This window comes from Amblyomma mixtum, chromosome 9 (genome assembly GCF_055824585.1).
Source record: "Amblyomma mixtum isolate Tamu chromosome 9, ASM5582458v1, whole genome shotgun sequence".
In the NCBI taxonomy this organism is placed as follows: Eukaryota; Metazoa; Arthropoda; class Arachnida; order Ixodida; family Ixodidae; genus Amblyomma; species Amblyomma mixtum.
In genome coordinates, this window is record NC_143020.1 from 111,891,328 (window position 1) to 111,906,608 (window position 15,281).

Consider the following 15,281-nt stretch of genomic DNA (forward strand, 5'->3'; position numbering starts at 1 on the left):
GTATAGTAGCCGTCTCACAGCTAGTCTAATGCTTTGTCTGTAATTGGTTAACTGCATACTTTTCAAGGCTGCTTTGCATGCCTATTAAACAAGATTGCTTGTGGGTGTATTATAGTAGGATGCAAGTTAAAAAGAACAGCAGTTGATAACACTGGGCTGCAGTCCGCAGCGTCTTTTATTGCTCCGCTGGCCAATCGCAACAGTAAACGTAATCAGCTTTCTAATGCTTGACTACATCAAACCATTCACGTATCAAAATTCTGGAGCTCATAATTTTTTCCTTGTGATAAGCTTCTTGTTTAGGTAACAAGAAACATTAAAGCAGCAGACTAATTTTTCATCATGGAGGAATTCTTTGCACGGAGGCTCACTGTGAGTGGAGCTTTACTGCAGACTTAAGTTGTATCTGATTATAGATTTATTATCTTAGGTCTGCTGTATATATAAGGGCCAACATTCCTCAAACACCAATTCACTTGGCCAGGTGTTGTGACAGTCAGCAGGAAGTCTTTGATGTACTCGCACGCCCAAATAAAACACCGTTAATACCAGCATCAGTCTACGCATGACCAAGAAACGGTAATCAACCTCGGATGGCTTAAACACATGTGTAACATACCCCAGGACACTTGTACTACTAGGCAAGGACTTTAACACTCAAAACATGGCTTGGGGATACGACCATGACTCCAAAAGAGCGGATCAAATTCGCACTGTGTTAGCAGACAAGAAGTTCACACTGCTCAATCAACCCAGAGTTGCAATGCTGCCTGCAACACAAACGTGTTTTCCAGATCTGAGGTGGTAAAAAGGTTCCGGTGTACCGAACTGGGAGGCAGAGTCATGATATGCATGGCTAGTGAGCACACCCCTATAAATATAGCTTTCGAAACGACACAAATGAGAATCTGAAGAAAAATAACAAACTGGAATGGTGTTCGGCAGGATACTCATGCCCAATCCGTAAGCCCAGATACACTTGTGTCAACATTGCAATTTAGCTGTTATCAAGTATCACACTATCAATACAACAGTAAACGAGTCTCAGCCAACTCCTGACCTACGCCTCCTAGAGCTGTGGACACAGAAAAGCGAAGACACAGGCTACTTGGCACTTTGACGATGTTCAACTTGGAATAGCAGTCAAGAACTGACTGACAGCTCAGGCAGGCCGCTATGAGAAGCAACTGGCACATAAGAGATGGCCAGACGTTTTGTACGTTTAGTACTTCAAGGCAGGATACTATACCAGGCTCATTTCTATCGACTGACAAGACGGCAATTGGTGGGGCTAGAAACATTAAATAGGAATGCAATGCGCACTATAAGGGCCTTGCCGAAACTCAAGGCCATCCCGATTCTTCAGGAATATGCACAGTTGAACAAACGTACTGAACTTATTGAAACAGTGAGAGGAAATTAGACATCTCAAGAGAGAGTGCCTCACACCTGTTGCAGCTGCATACAGTGAGGTGATGGCAGAGCCGCCGAAAATCATATACCCTCCTTCGTGGGCACGCGCTACAATAACTACGAAAAAGACGACCAAGCTCCATCGTAAAGCAAAGCCGAGAACTCGAACAGTGTTTGATATAGGAACGTGTGCAGCTTGTACGGATGCATCGGTTATAGAAAAGAACGGAGACTACTAATGCATTTTGAGGTAACCACACATCAGGATTACGTTTCAGAGCATCCAGACCAGCTTTTGATAGAGCTCTACGCTATCCGTGATGCAATGAAGTGTATTAATAACAATGGATCTATAAGAGAAGCCCATATCTAAACGGACTTTTTAGCAGCTATTAAGCCAAAAGAGTGACAAAGACACTATAAGCATCACTCACAAGATACATACTCTCACTATGAAAATAATGAAACCCTTCCAGATACGCTGAGCGCAAGATATCTGGAATGTTGACCAGAGAAAAGCAGATGCCTTTACGTACACACTGTGCCTCAAATACAAATGCCTCCCCGACTCTCCTCTTTTGAATCTCCACTCTGCTCGTCCCATCTTCTCCTTTAGAAGGAGAAGTACACGTGCCCTAATTCCCCCGTGCACTTACCCCTCCCTCATAACGAGGTCGGAGGAGCCATTCCTTAGAAGGATATGGGCTGGGGTGGCCCACGCCGCGCGCGCGTGTTCGAGGCGGCCGTGGGTGGCCCTTACCGCTTTGGTGATGTGCCGATAGGGCTCTGTCCCAAATGTTCCACGCCGCCCGCTGAGGTGGATCTTCGCCACTTTTTGTGGATGTACCCAGGAATGTAGGACCCCAGAAGAAGGTTACTGGAAGTTGAACTTACGGCTACAAGGAAGGGACGCGTTTCCTTGTGGCTAATCGACAACTCTGAGAGCAGGAGCCTGCACAGGTTTCTGGAAGGAAGCCTTCACGACCTATAGTTAGTTAATCAACAGCTTCTTTATGCACCATGGCAAGTCTTCGAATTAAGAAACAAGACTGCCACAAAGTCATCCAGCTGTCGCGGTGACTCAGTGGTTATGATGCTCTGCTACTGACCCGGAAGACACGGGTTAGATCCCGGCCATGGCAGTCGAATTTCGATAGAGGCGAAATGCTAGAGACCCGTGTACTGTGCGACGTCGGTGCACGTTAAAGGGACCATGAAAAGAATTAAAAGCCGCTTGTAAATGTTAGAAGTGATGCTCAGAAGCATTGACACCAAGTATGAGTCTTCGGAACTGAGCCGGCAATTTATTATGAATTTTTAAAAATCGTGTTTTTTAAAATTCGCGGGCCGCTTGGTGTCTTCGTAGGGAGCAATTCTCTGAAACCAAAATCGGGAAAACAGACGTCACTAGTCCCATGACGTCGTCAGGCCACCACACGCTGTCATTCGCTAGAGCCGCGGCAGCTTCGACGTCACGGGCACACTTCCGGTACCGGTGAAAATCGTCTGCTCGAGCTGCCGCGTGAGCGAGGGCATTGCCTTCGCGCATATGGTTTTAATTTACCTCTGCCGCCTCTTTCTGTCGCGAGTTCGGGAGCCACTCGCAGTGCCTTTTTCGACCGCCCAAGATGAATACGCCTTGCTGTGTCGTCGGCTGCAAACCCAGTGACTGGCGAGCTGTTGAACTCAGGCATGCTATTCCTAGAGATGTGCGTGAGCGAGCAGCCTGGATGGAGCGCATCGGACTGCCAGCGTCGCACGCCCGCCGAAGACTCCGCGTTTGCGGTCGACACTTCGCACCTGACGCTTACTACTATAACCCAGCGCTCGTTCGACAGTCAGGCATGAATGTCAAGCACCTGAAGCTTCGACCGAAGTCGCTGCCGACACTGTTTCTTCCCGCCGGGAAGGTGAGTTTCCAGCTTACAGCGATCGGTATGAACGTTTACACGGTATGATCTGCGATGGAAGACAATTTTATCTACGAGAACTTAAAAAAAGGTGCCGCATTTACTTAGGTCACAGGACGAATTCGAAGCGTTAGCTGTCGCGGAGGGCCTTGGCCTGACGGCACTGCTGCGGTTCACATTCGTCTGCTGCTTCGACATGCAGACTCGGTCCCGACCTTCTTTCACTCTCCCGTCCGTTTTACGACCGTAATACCGTATGTTCCTTGTGTTCTAAGTCGGGCGGCGCGATTTTGCGATCCCGCAGCCGGGTGTCCAACATCATTCGACAGCTATAGGCTCAGTATATGCACGGTGTTTCACGCCAAGACTTGGCAGCGTCGGTGTGACGGCCGAACCAGCGCACAAAAAAATAAAACATTGTGTGAGCCGGGAACAGGTCCGAGTCCATTCTGCCAACTAGCAAAGAAACCCGACGCGCGCCGCAATCCAAGAAAGCGCCGAGACCGGAGAGACGCTGCCGACGCACGCTGCTCCTCGGGAGTGGGACAACCGGAAGTTGTAAACCGAACGTCAGCGAATGACGTTTTCATGGGCGGAGCCCAGTCCCGGAGCTGTTTTCTTTATTTTTTTATGGTGCCCCGCGCGTACGAGTTGAGGGGGGAGAGGACGAGGGTGATTTTTAATCGCCTATAACTTCGTTGTTATTGATGCTAGCTCAAAAATTCTTGCGCTGGAGTGACGAGTGATGGATTGCCTATCTTTACATAATCTCAATTAATTTGTTTCATAGTCCCTTTAACAGGCCGCAGAAATTAACCGGAGCGATCCACAACAGCGTCCGTCATAGCCTTAGTCGCTTTGCGACGTGAAACCCATAAACCATACCAAACACAGTCATCCATGCCAGACACACATAACAAATAGGAACCCTGCACAAACTCTGCTAGAAAACCTTCGGTCAACCGCATACACGTCGTCCCAACGGCCTCTGCAATGCCCACATCGAGAACTACAAATAAACTTGAGGAAGGAATTTTTGTGGCTGTTAATTTATTCCAGGTGCATTGGAATTGGGCTTTAATGCGATATTCTTTTAATTGACCTATTCCTACCAAAACACAGAGTAAACTTAAAAGCGAAAGCTATTCCATAGGCACACACTTGCAATGTACATTAAAGTTTTAATAAAAAATTGGTGTAGACTTCAGGGATGTCTTATTTTTGACAAAAATAATACTGCACATGTCTTATGCAGCTTTAAATATTTTAGATAACTTGAGAGTTTTGTTTCCCTGAGACGTACTCTTCTCAGTGGGCAGCGAGCCAGCACTTTCGAGGACAGCCTAAATGGAGTTGCTGGTACTTACGATTGTCGTGCATGCGGCGTCCGAATGCAAATGCCATGGAAATGATTTCAACAGCATTCTTCCACCGCTGATATCGGCAAAATTTAGGGCTTTGCAGCGTTCATAGCAGGAAAAGTTTTGTGGCTATGTGCAGCGCCACTGTAGTTAAAATTATTGCCACCCTATTCTTCCAAATAACACAAGGGGTATCGAAAAAGAAGATCTATAAGATTACACTTCAGTTCATGGCCTCGAGACACAAAGAAGAAGATTTTGCTCACTCGCAGGCGGCCATATATAGATTCACTGCTGCTCTTCAACCTAATTTCAACGAACACCTTCAGGCAGCCACCACTTCAAAGCTCTCAGCGTTCCTCGTCATCAGTAGCCGCACTGGGATGGACGAGCAGTGGTACTTTCCGAAGACGCAGGCCATTGTGGAGGAAATGCCACTGACGACTCCAGCAGATCCCTCGGCCCCCGAAGGCATCGTGAGCGAAAGGTCAGGCCGAAAGCTACTGCGGAAAAGAAATTCGTCTCAGGCCGGACAACGCACTATTCCACCAGACTTCCGCCGACAGTCAGACCCAGAGACGCCTAGCAAGATCAGTTCCGAGTCGTCCTCCAGCCCGAATGACGAAACACGGGCTCGGAGTTCTCCAATATATTCGCCATCTAGCGAAGTCCATTCTGTCCACCGTGCCTCATTCACCCGTAGACCATCAGAAGACCAACGCAGAAGGTCCTCTTCGGGTGATCGGGGGAGACTATCGGAAGCTCACCGCAGGAGGGCATCAACATCTCGACGCCGTAGTCTAGGACCAGCTACTGCCCATGAGTATTCCAAATCGTATTCACGGCGTTCGTCGAGCCCTGGGGATCGGCAGACAATGACCACGAGGACAGAATCACCACCGGTTCCCAATTATCGGGTCATAGTCTTTTCGAAGCGACGAAAATCATCCGCTGTACCGCCACGCCACGCTGGCTTCCCCGGGATTCCTAAAAACGTTGCGGAGCCAAACTTGATTCTCTTTGTTCCCAGGTCCCCGACAGAGGAACCTCGTCACCAAGCGCCATCCGCAACGCCTCCAGCCACTGACCGTCCACAAGAGACGCCCATGTCTCATAGGGACGAAGCCGGCGCGAGCTCACAGTTCTACTCGGCGGGTCCTGCACCATCCACAGATGAGCAGCGAACTGTGCAGCGAGTAGGCAGAGCCATTTCCCCTCAGGCCTGGGTCTTCTGCTCCGTGCTGATTGGGACTCTCATCTTGCCAGCAGGGTTGACCATGCTGTCTTACTTCAGCACCCCTGGAGTTGCCACCCCTGCAGCGACCTCAAGATTACCGACAGTGAGTACCAGTTCGAGGACATTTGGGTATTCCCTCACGGTGCCCAGTGTGCCATCGACCAGACATACAGTCGCACCTCCGTCCTCCTCCTGTGTCGACAGAGTTCACGTAGACGACGTACACGCTTTCGTCCCGACGAGGAGCGAAACATATCAGCCCTTCGGACCCCGGTTCAACATGTTCTGCATCTTTAACGTCTCCCGTGTGAAACAAAGAAGCGAATATTTTACGCTAGATAATATCCCACTTAATTATTGCAAAAACATCATTTACTGGTCTCTCGCAATCAGGAATGGTAATATCGAGAGTCGAACTCCGGTCTTCGATCAGATGTACGGCCTGAGCAAGTTGCGGCAGGTGGCGAATTCCTCGGGCAGTAGCGCCATCATACTTGCCGCTGTCGGTGGCTACCCGCAAGACAGCCCGGAGTTTTCGGTGTTGGGCCGAAACACCTCTGCCCTGGCGCGCTTCGTAGCGAGTTCTTTGAGCCTCGTCAGTCGGTATAACCTAGACGGCATAGCAATCCACTGGAAATCCCCTGAACAGCGATGTATAGACCCAGAAGACGCCGTAACCCTGAGGCATTTGGTGAAGGCCACTCGAAACTTCTTTGCGCTCAACGGCGTTCGCGTTACCATTGCCGTGTTCCTGGCGCCAGATCATACTACGGTCGCGGATACGTGGACGTCCCTTGAGCCTCATGTCGACTATTTCTTCATTGAAACACAGACTCTCCAACTACCTGCACAAATAAATGTGTCACTATGTGCTATCATGGCCTCTCAAACGGAGCAGTTTCTGCAAGTGTTAAAGGCCACCACACCTCAGAACTTGAGGAGCAAGCTGTGTGTAGGAATCTCCTTGGCGCCATGGACCATGGAGGTGGATTGGAGACTTATTGGTCACATTTCCAACTCCGCTGCAGCACGAATTGTTGACATATCAGGAAGGGCCCCACGGAGGGGCGCCATCTTCGATCTTTGTGCTGACTTCATCTGCATCGTGCGGCAAAAACCTGACGAATGCCTCGTTTTGGCTCAATCCAGATACCATAGGAATGTCCCGCTTTACCTGTTCATGCCTTCCAAGTCAATGTACAATATCCCGGCTGATATACAGGGACGCAATCCTATCGTGTTTAACAACCAGTGTTTCGTCTTGTACGACATTGATCTTGACGCGTATTATAAGAGATGTTCGAGTATTTCTCAGGGAAGAGGTTGGCTTGGCCTGATCATCCTAGATGAGGCGTTCAGCCCGCAGTACAGGACTGTGTTAAATGCAAGCGCATATCGTAAGTGCTCAACTCCATGAGCCAAGCACCGACGGCAGTGAGTGTACGCAGCTACCCTTTCTGCATGAATGACGACTGCGGAACCACTTCACGCACTTCACCACACTTCCCCGCACTTCTTCTGGAGTTGTCTGCCATGCATAGCGGGGGATTGTGGTGTGAACTGAGACCTAGCGGGTTATTTTCTTTACGGCTTTTGTTCAGTGTCCAAGGTGAACTGTTTTGTAGCGTGAAAGAGGAGCTACAGATGTCGATCTTTTTTAAGCTTGTTCATAAAGAGAAGAAACAGTGTTTCAAAAAGGCTACACTGTGCAGCTGTCGTTCAATTGGACATTGAGACTATTTGTGACTACCGTCTTCCGCAGGAACAATCATGCAGCGCTTGCTTTTGTACGAATTGTATATAATTTTTTATCTGAACTGTGTTTGGTTAGCAAGTGGGGACTTAAGAAGCCTGGTCGTCTCAAGAACTGCAATAAAAGCATCGCGTACAAATACAATACTCCTCCACTGACCAAGTAACGGAGGAGACCATTTTGGCCGTTACGGCGCTTTCTATGGCCATCGAATGTGAGGCTAAGAAACAGTCGTAATTTTTAACTACTTGTTGCGACGCATCGTATTTTTTTTCACCACCATAAACGAAGATTTTCAGACGGGCAGCCTGACTGAGCAACCCTTGAACAGTTCCTGAAAGAGCATTCAGTCGGTTACGTATAAGGTTAGCGTCGAGGGTTGCCTTCAAGGGAGAGTACGGCGTCGGGGTTGTCGAGAAAAGCAGGCGTTCCTCCTGCAACGGTCGGCAGGTGTCACCTGCCAACCGGGCTGTGAGCATCCTGCTCCCCATGACAGGTGGCAATTAAATTAATTAAAATAAATTCGATGAAAGTGCGAATTGCCGCGCTGCGGGAGTTCGGTAAAAGCAACCTGGGTCTCAGAGGCCCCGCAGTTGGCTGTGTTTGAAACAGCTGCCTGCTGGGGTAGTGGCGTCTCGCGTAATCTACGCGCCACTCCAGGCGATCTGTGAACGTAGAGTAGATGGTTTGGTTTATGGGGTTTAACGTCCCAAAACGAGTCAGGCTATATGAGGGACGCCGAGGTGAAGGGCTTCGGAAATTTCGACCCCCTGGGGTTCTTTAACGTGCACTGACATCGGGCCTCTAGAATTTCGCCTGCATCGAAATTTGACCGCCGCGGCCGGGATCGAACCCGCGTCTTCCGGGTCGCCATCCGGGCGCCATGAACGTAGAGAACGACCAATTGTGCGTATATGGGAATAAGTGGCGTAGCCAGAAATATTTTTCAAGGGGTGTTTTTGGCTGTCGGTCAAAAAAAACGAAAGAGAGCCTGCGCCAAAACAATATCTTTGACGTTTGCGTTTTGCGGAAATTTACACTGTTACATCCGCACTTCTAGTTCAGCGCATGCAAGCAAAGACGCAAACGATAAGTTCAGCTCAGTAGCGCGATCTGGTTTTTGGAACAGGGACCAGAACAGGGACCATTTTTGCCAACTGACTGATCCTGTTGTTATTTTCGTTTTTAGTTTTTAATATATCGATGCGGTGTGTAAATAGCATGGGCGAAAAAAAAACGCCCACAGGATGGGGGGGGGGGGGGGGGGGTGTATGCTGCGCTCAGGAAATTTCGGGGTGTGTTTTGATACCGAAACAGCCCCCCTGGCTACGACCCCAATGAGCATCTAGGGAGAACTTAGGCGAAAGACAATGCTGCTTGCGCGGGAGGGAGCGTTAAAGGATTTTGCGATGGTGAAAAAAAAAAAAAAAGAAGTGTTCTCGTTTGCGTAATGATACGTAAGGAGCGCTCCAGACCGTTGAAGCGACATATTAAAGCTATCACGTCATACCCTTAAGGAAGATTTCAAGTGTGCCCTCATGCAGCTTTTGTTGCGGAAGCAACACTATGCTAGGTGTGAGCGATTTAGCGGAGCCCCGGAGAACCCCAACTGCGCATGCGCGAGGAGCGAGTGTGAAACAGTTACGGCGCAATTTCGTTTCCTCATGTACAATTTTCATTTTCTTCATTACGGCCCCTCTTTCTTCTTTCACTCCCATTTCCTCCCTTCCTGTACGGTTCGGTTCGGGGGACTGAATTTTATATCTTTAAAATTGCAGGTTTTAGAACGTTTAGAGCGCCTAGTGCTCCATCTGACGCGTGATGGTGCGTCTTGGTGTGGTGAAGCATCTCATCAATGTAATTAATTTTTGTTCTGCCTGCAATTTTTCTTTGAAACTGAATTGCATGGATCCCAACTAGCTTTTAGCTAGGGATCCAGATGTTATGACAAGCATGCCTTGTATGAATGCTGAGAAATAAAATTGAATCAATCAATCAATCAATCAATCAATCAATCAATCAATCAATCAATCAATCAATCAATCAACGATTTTTCACATCCGAAGCGCTCAGTGCTCACTTGGCTGACAACTGCTTAATGTGGTTTTCAACGTAGCGCACGCAATATTTTTTTTCGCAGCCATTCATGCAAGGAGGGAAATGGTTAAGCACGTCGAACCTGGCAGCTTAATTGCCACTGTAAAACATGAAACCACACAGATTATAAGAACGTTACTTCGGCATTTTCGGTTCCGCACAGGCTTTCGCTGGTGTCCTGCGCTCAGAATACGATGAGCGGAACTTCTGGCAGATGCACTCGGGATTTCGTTCTCATCGCTGTCCAGATTAACTGGGCGAAAATACACAGGTCCCAATGGGGTCCATGCATTTTCACCCTGTCCGTGGTCCGGACAGCGAGTTTACCCGTTAACGAGTTTGGTCCCCAGAGAAATTGTCCATAATTCGAGTCGTCCATATTAACGGGGGTCGTCGGCATCTGCGTGACGACTACCCCTGCCAACTGCGGCAGGCGGTGTTTAGGGATATTCCCCTCCTTCCACTGCCAACCATTCCCTTCTGTCCCGCCACTCTCCGCTTGTAAGGGATAGGAGAGAGACGCCAGACTAGGGAATCGGGGGAAAAAATGAAAACGACCAAATATGGCGTAGCAAAAAGGAACAGAAGAAGCGATTACAAATAGAAATGGAATATGAATAGAATAAGAATTGCAATACAATCGGAACTGGAATAAAATAAGAATTGGAATAGAGATCCTTCCCGCGCAAGTGCTCCTTCTGTGTCGTCCAGGCTCTTCGTGCATGCGCATATCTGCTAAATTGGTCATTCTCGATTCTACATTCATATATCCCTGGGAATCGTCACACCACTCCTGGCGCAGTGGTGGTGCAGCGGTTAAGAGATGCGCCACTGCCCCGATAGGTGGCTGTTTCAAACACAGCCACTGGTGGCGCTTGTAATAAGGGAGTAGTTACTCATTGGCATCCACCCAAGCGCTGTCATACTGCTTCAAAGGAAAGCTAAACAGCTTCGTCAAAAACTTCGTAGTTAAATAAAAATTCGTCGTAGTCCGGGGTTCGAAACCGGGACCACCGCTTCACCGCAGCAGTCGCTCTAGCAAGTGAGCTAACCAGGACGGCAAGCTCGTGATAAGGCGAAGACAACTGATCAATAACTCGAAGTGGGAACTCTGTTGGTCAAAAGTTTAGGGGAATCCCCCAAGGTGGAGTAGATTTGTAATAAGGGAGTAATTACTCATTGGCATCCACCCGAGCGCAGCCATACGGCTACGAAGGAAAGCTACACAGCTTTCTCAGAAACATGTGGGCTTGTCTCAGATCGATCTTTCGGAGCAGGCTCGCGCGATAGATCACTAATTTAACTGCACCTGCCATGGTGGGCAGTTTGCTCACAGTCCGGTCGGCAGGTTGTGATGACGTCATGAGGTCACATGACCTAGGTGGCAGGCGGGCCACATGCTGTACCGCTCACAACGCCGCCAACGACGACGCCCGATTCTCTGCAGCGCAGGAACGCTCACGCGTTGAAAAGTGATTCCTCCGCATCAATCTAATTGATCGCCAATATTTTTTTTTTGCTTTCTGCTCCTGCTCTTTTGTGAAGAGTTTATCTCCATGAAAGGCGAGCAATTATTGCGGCTTATATGCTATTAAATGCGGATTGTGACGAAGCATTTACTGAGAACACAGCATCCAAAATTTGGCAACCGTATTTCCACTGAGGCGAAATACAAAGAAGGAGACACTTAAGCTCCGCCTTAAGGGTATGGCGCGATAGCGTAGTGGGTTAATTCCCATATATGCAGAAGGCCATTCTCTACTTTACATTCATAGATCCCTGGGAAGTCCTCGTACCCCTCCTGGCGCAGTGGTGCAACGGTTAAGCGATGCGTCACTCAACTGCGGTGGCAAGTGCTCCCAGTGGAGGGCCTTGTGCGACCCAGGTTGCACTTCCCGAGCGACCAATCGTTAATTTAACTGCCACCTGCCACGGTGGGCAGGCTGCTCACTATTCGCTGGCAAGGCTGTGATGACGCAGCAAGGTCACGTGACCAAAGCAGCCCACCTGCCTCCTGGGTTGCTGTCTGGGGACCACCTGCCAAAGTCATGCCCGTTATGTTGCACATACGGCGATACCCGGCTTTACCCAGCAGAGTGAAGCTACCGCTTCAAAACGCCCGTGTGCTGTGCGATTTCAGCGCAAGTTAAAGAACCCGTGTGGCATAAATTAATCCGAAGACTTACCCTAGCGCGTCCCTCATAGCCTGAGTCGCTTCGGAACGTTAAAACGTGACAATCCACTAAAGAGGAGAAAATGAGCTTCGAATCTTTCAATCTCTTTTCCATTAATACGGCTACGCACAGTGATTCCCCAGTTATAGTTGTGCATGGTAAGAATCCCTTTCTTTAAGCCGCAAAACTCGCAAGTGAACCAGCGACTTTGTATTTCCAGCCAACACTTCCGCCTCATTCTTTGTCAACGTGACGTCATGAGGCGCAGTCTTGCTCGGGACTCACATAAATCCGAAACGTGTCTAAAAAGGTTGAGGGTAGCTGTAATGTGTCCCTTCAGCGGTGAGTATACTCTCTGCGCATAATTTCACAGACACGAACACTTTTTCTCTCACACTCACAAAATCCTTCAACGCTCCCTCCCGCGCTAGCATCAGTCTCTTTCGCCTAGGTTCGGCCTACCTGCCCATATATGCGGAACTGGTCGTTCTCTACTTTATGTTCACAGATCGCGGGGAGTGATTCGTCACAGCCCCGGGAGGTGGCTGCTTCAAACAGTCAACTGTGGGGCTCCTATGAGACACACGTTGCTTTTTCCGAGCTCCCGCAACGCTTTCGCGCATTGCCACGGTGGGCAGGTCGCAATCCGATTGAATTTCTTTCAGTTAGTTTCACTGCAACTGCCATGGGGAGCATCCCAACAGGCACTTAAACTCCCATGGATGTCCTGTGGACGTTTAAGACGTCCATGGGACGTCCAACAAAATTTCAGTGCTTATTGGGATGTTGCTCACAACCTGCTCGACAGGTTGCCACCAGCCCACCGTGGCAGGTGGGGCGCCTTTTTTTTCGACACGCTAGGGCCGGCTTCTCCGTTGAACGGGACACTTAACGCTAACACCTTAGATTATCGGCTGAATGCAAGTATCTTTCAGGAAATGTTCAAGGGTTGTTCAGTGACGCTGTTCGCAAGAAAGTCATCTTTTGTAGTGGTGAAAAAATTGCAACCCGTCGCAACAAGTATTTAAAAATTACGACTATTTCTTACCTGCACATTCGATAGCCATAAAGAGTGCCGTAATGGCCAGAATGCTCTCCTCCGTTACTTGGTCAGTGGAGGAGTCTTGTGTTTGTAAGCGATGCTTTTATTGCAGCTCTTGAGGCGACCTGACTTTCTAAGTCCCCACTTGGTAACCAAACACAGCTCACATAAAAAATTCTATACAATTCGTACAAAATCAAGCACTGTATGATTGTTCCTTCAGAAGACTGCAGTCGCAAATAGTCTCAATGCCCAATTGAACGACAGCTTCGTAGCGTAGCCTTTGTAAAATATTGCTTCCTCCCTTTCGAAAGGAGACAGCATTCTAGAAACAAGCATAAAAAACATCGACATTTGTAGCTCATATTTCACGCCACACAACTGTTCACCTCGGACACTGAACAAAAGCCGGAAAGAAAATAACCCTCTGCGTCTCAGTTCACACCACAATCGCAGTCAAAGAAGTGCGGTGAAGTCCGTGAAGTGGTTCCGCGGTCATCGTTCATGCAGAAAGGGTAGCCGTTCACTCTCACTGCCGTCGGTGTATGGCTCCTGGACTTCAGCACTTACGATATATTCTTGCATGTAACGCAAACCTGTAAAATGGCCTGAACGCCTCCTGTACAGTGTGCAGACCAAGCCAAGCCGGTCCCAACAGAATACTCATACATTTCCCATAGTAAGCGTCAAGATCAATGTCGTACAAGACGAAACATTCGTTGGTAAACATGCTCGGAGAGGGTCCCTGTATAGTACCCAGGATACGGTACATTGAATTGGAATGCATGAACAGGTAATGCGGAACGTTCCTCTGGCGTAATTGATTTTCCTGCGCCAGAAGGAGGCATTCGTCAGGATTTTGACGCACGATGCAGATGCTGTTAGAGCAAAGATCGAAGATGGCGCCCCGCCATGGGGTCCTTCCGGATATGTCAGCAATCTGTGGTGCAGAGGAGTTGGAAATGTTACCAACATGTGTGCCATTCACCTCTGTGATCCATGGCGCCAAGGAGATTCCTACTAGAGCTGTGCACGGGCTCGGGCCGGCCCGAAAGCCCGTACCCGGCCCGGCCCGCGGGCCGGGCTCGGGCCTTGCTGAAGTCTATTCACCCGGGCCCGGGCCGGGCTCGGGCCACGGTATATTTGTCTCGGACGGGCCGGCCGGGCTTCGCGATCGCTCCTGCGTGGCTCCAGCCGCCCTACCGTTGCAAGGTTCGAAACTAGTCTCCACATGAGTGATCTCACGAGCCCAAATGACACTGCACAAAGGAAGGTGAGGTGTGTCGAGCTGCCACAGTTTTGGAGAAGCAAGGCAGCGACGTACCCAAAGCTTTCTCTTCTTGCCAAGAAAGTGTTAGCCATTCCGGCTACCAGTTCAAGCAGCGAGAGAAATTTCAGCGCTGCCGGGTTCACTATGCAGGTGCGCCGCACTTGCCTCAAGCCGTCATCAATGGACGATTTGTTGTTTTTACATAATAACTTGGAGTGATAACTCTCTACGTGCGCCGTGTTTGCATATACTCACTAATTTTCATCTAGACCATGAGAGCCGAGCATTTTAAAAATATTGAAATAAACTGATTTTCCTTAAATTATCTTTCTGTTTCATCGTCACTTCAATTTCAGTTTTGCAGTTCGGGCCGGACCCGGGCCGGGCCTTAACTCGGGCCGGGCCCGGGCGGGCTTAGGTTTCTTCAGTGTCGGGCCGGGCCGGGCCTCCGTCAGTAGTGTAGGGCTCGGGCCGGGCGCGGGCTGAAATTTGCGGCCCGTGCACAGCTCTAATTCCTACACACAGCTTACTACTCCTGTTCTGAGCGGCTGCCGTCAACACTCGCAGAAACTGCACCGTTTGCTGGGCCATGAAAGCACATAGTCTCACATCTATTTGTGCAGGTAGTTGGAGAGCCTGTGTTTCAATGAAGAAATAGTCCACATAAGGCTCAAGGGACGTCCACATATCCGCGACCGTACTATTATCTGGCGCCAGGAACACGGCAATGGTAACGCGAATGCCGTTGAGCGCAAAGAAGCTTCGAGTCGCCTTCACCAAATGCCTCAGTGTTCCGGCGTCTTCGGGGTCTGCACATCGCTGTTCAGGGGATGTCCAGTGGATTGCTATGCCGTCTAGGTTATACCGACTGACGAGGCTCAAAGAACTCGCTACGAAGCGCGCCAGGGCAGAGGTGTCTCGGCCCAACACCGAAAACTCCGGGCTGTCTTGCGGGTAGCCACCGACAGCGGCAAGTATGGTGTTTCTGCCCGACGAATTCGCCACCTGCCGCAACTTGCTCAGG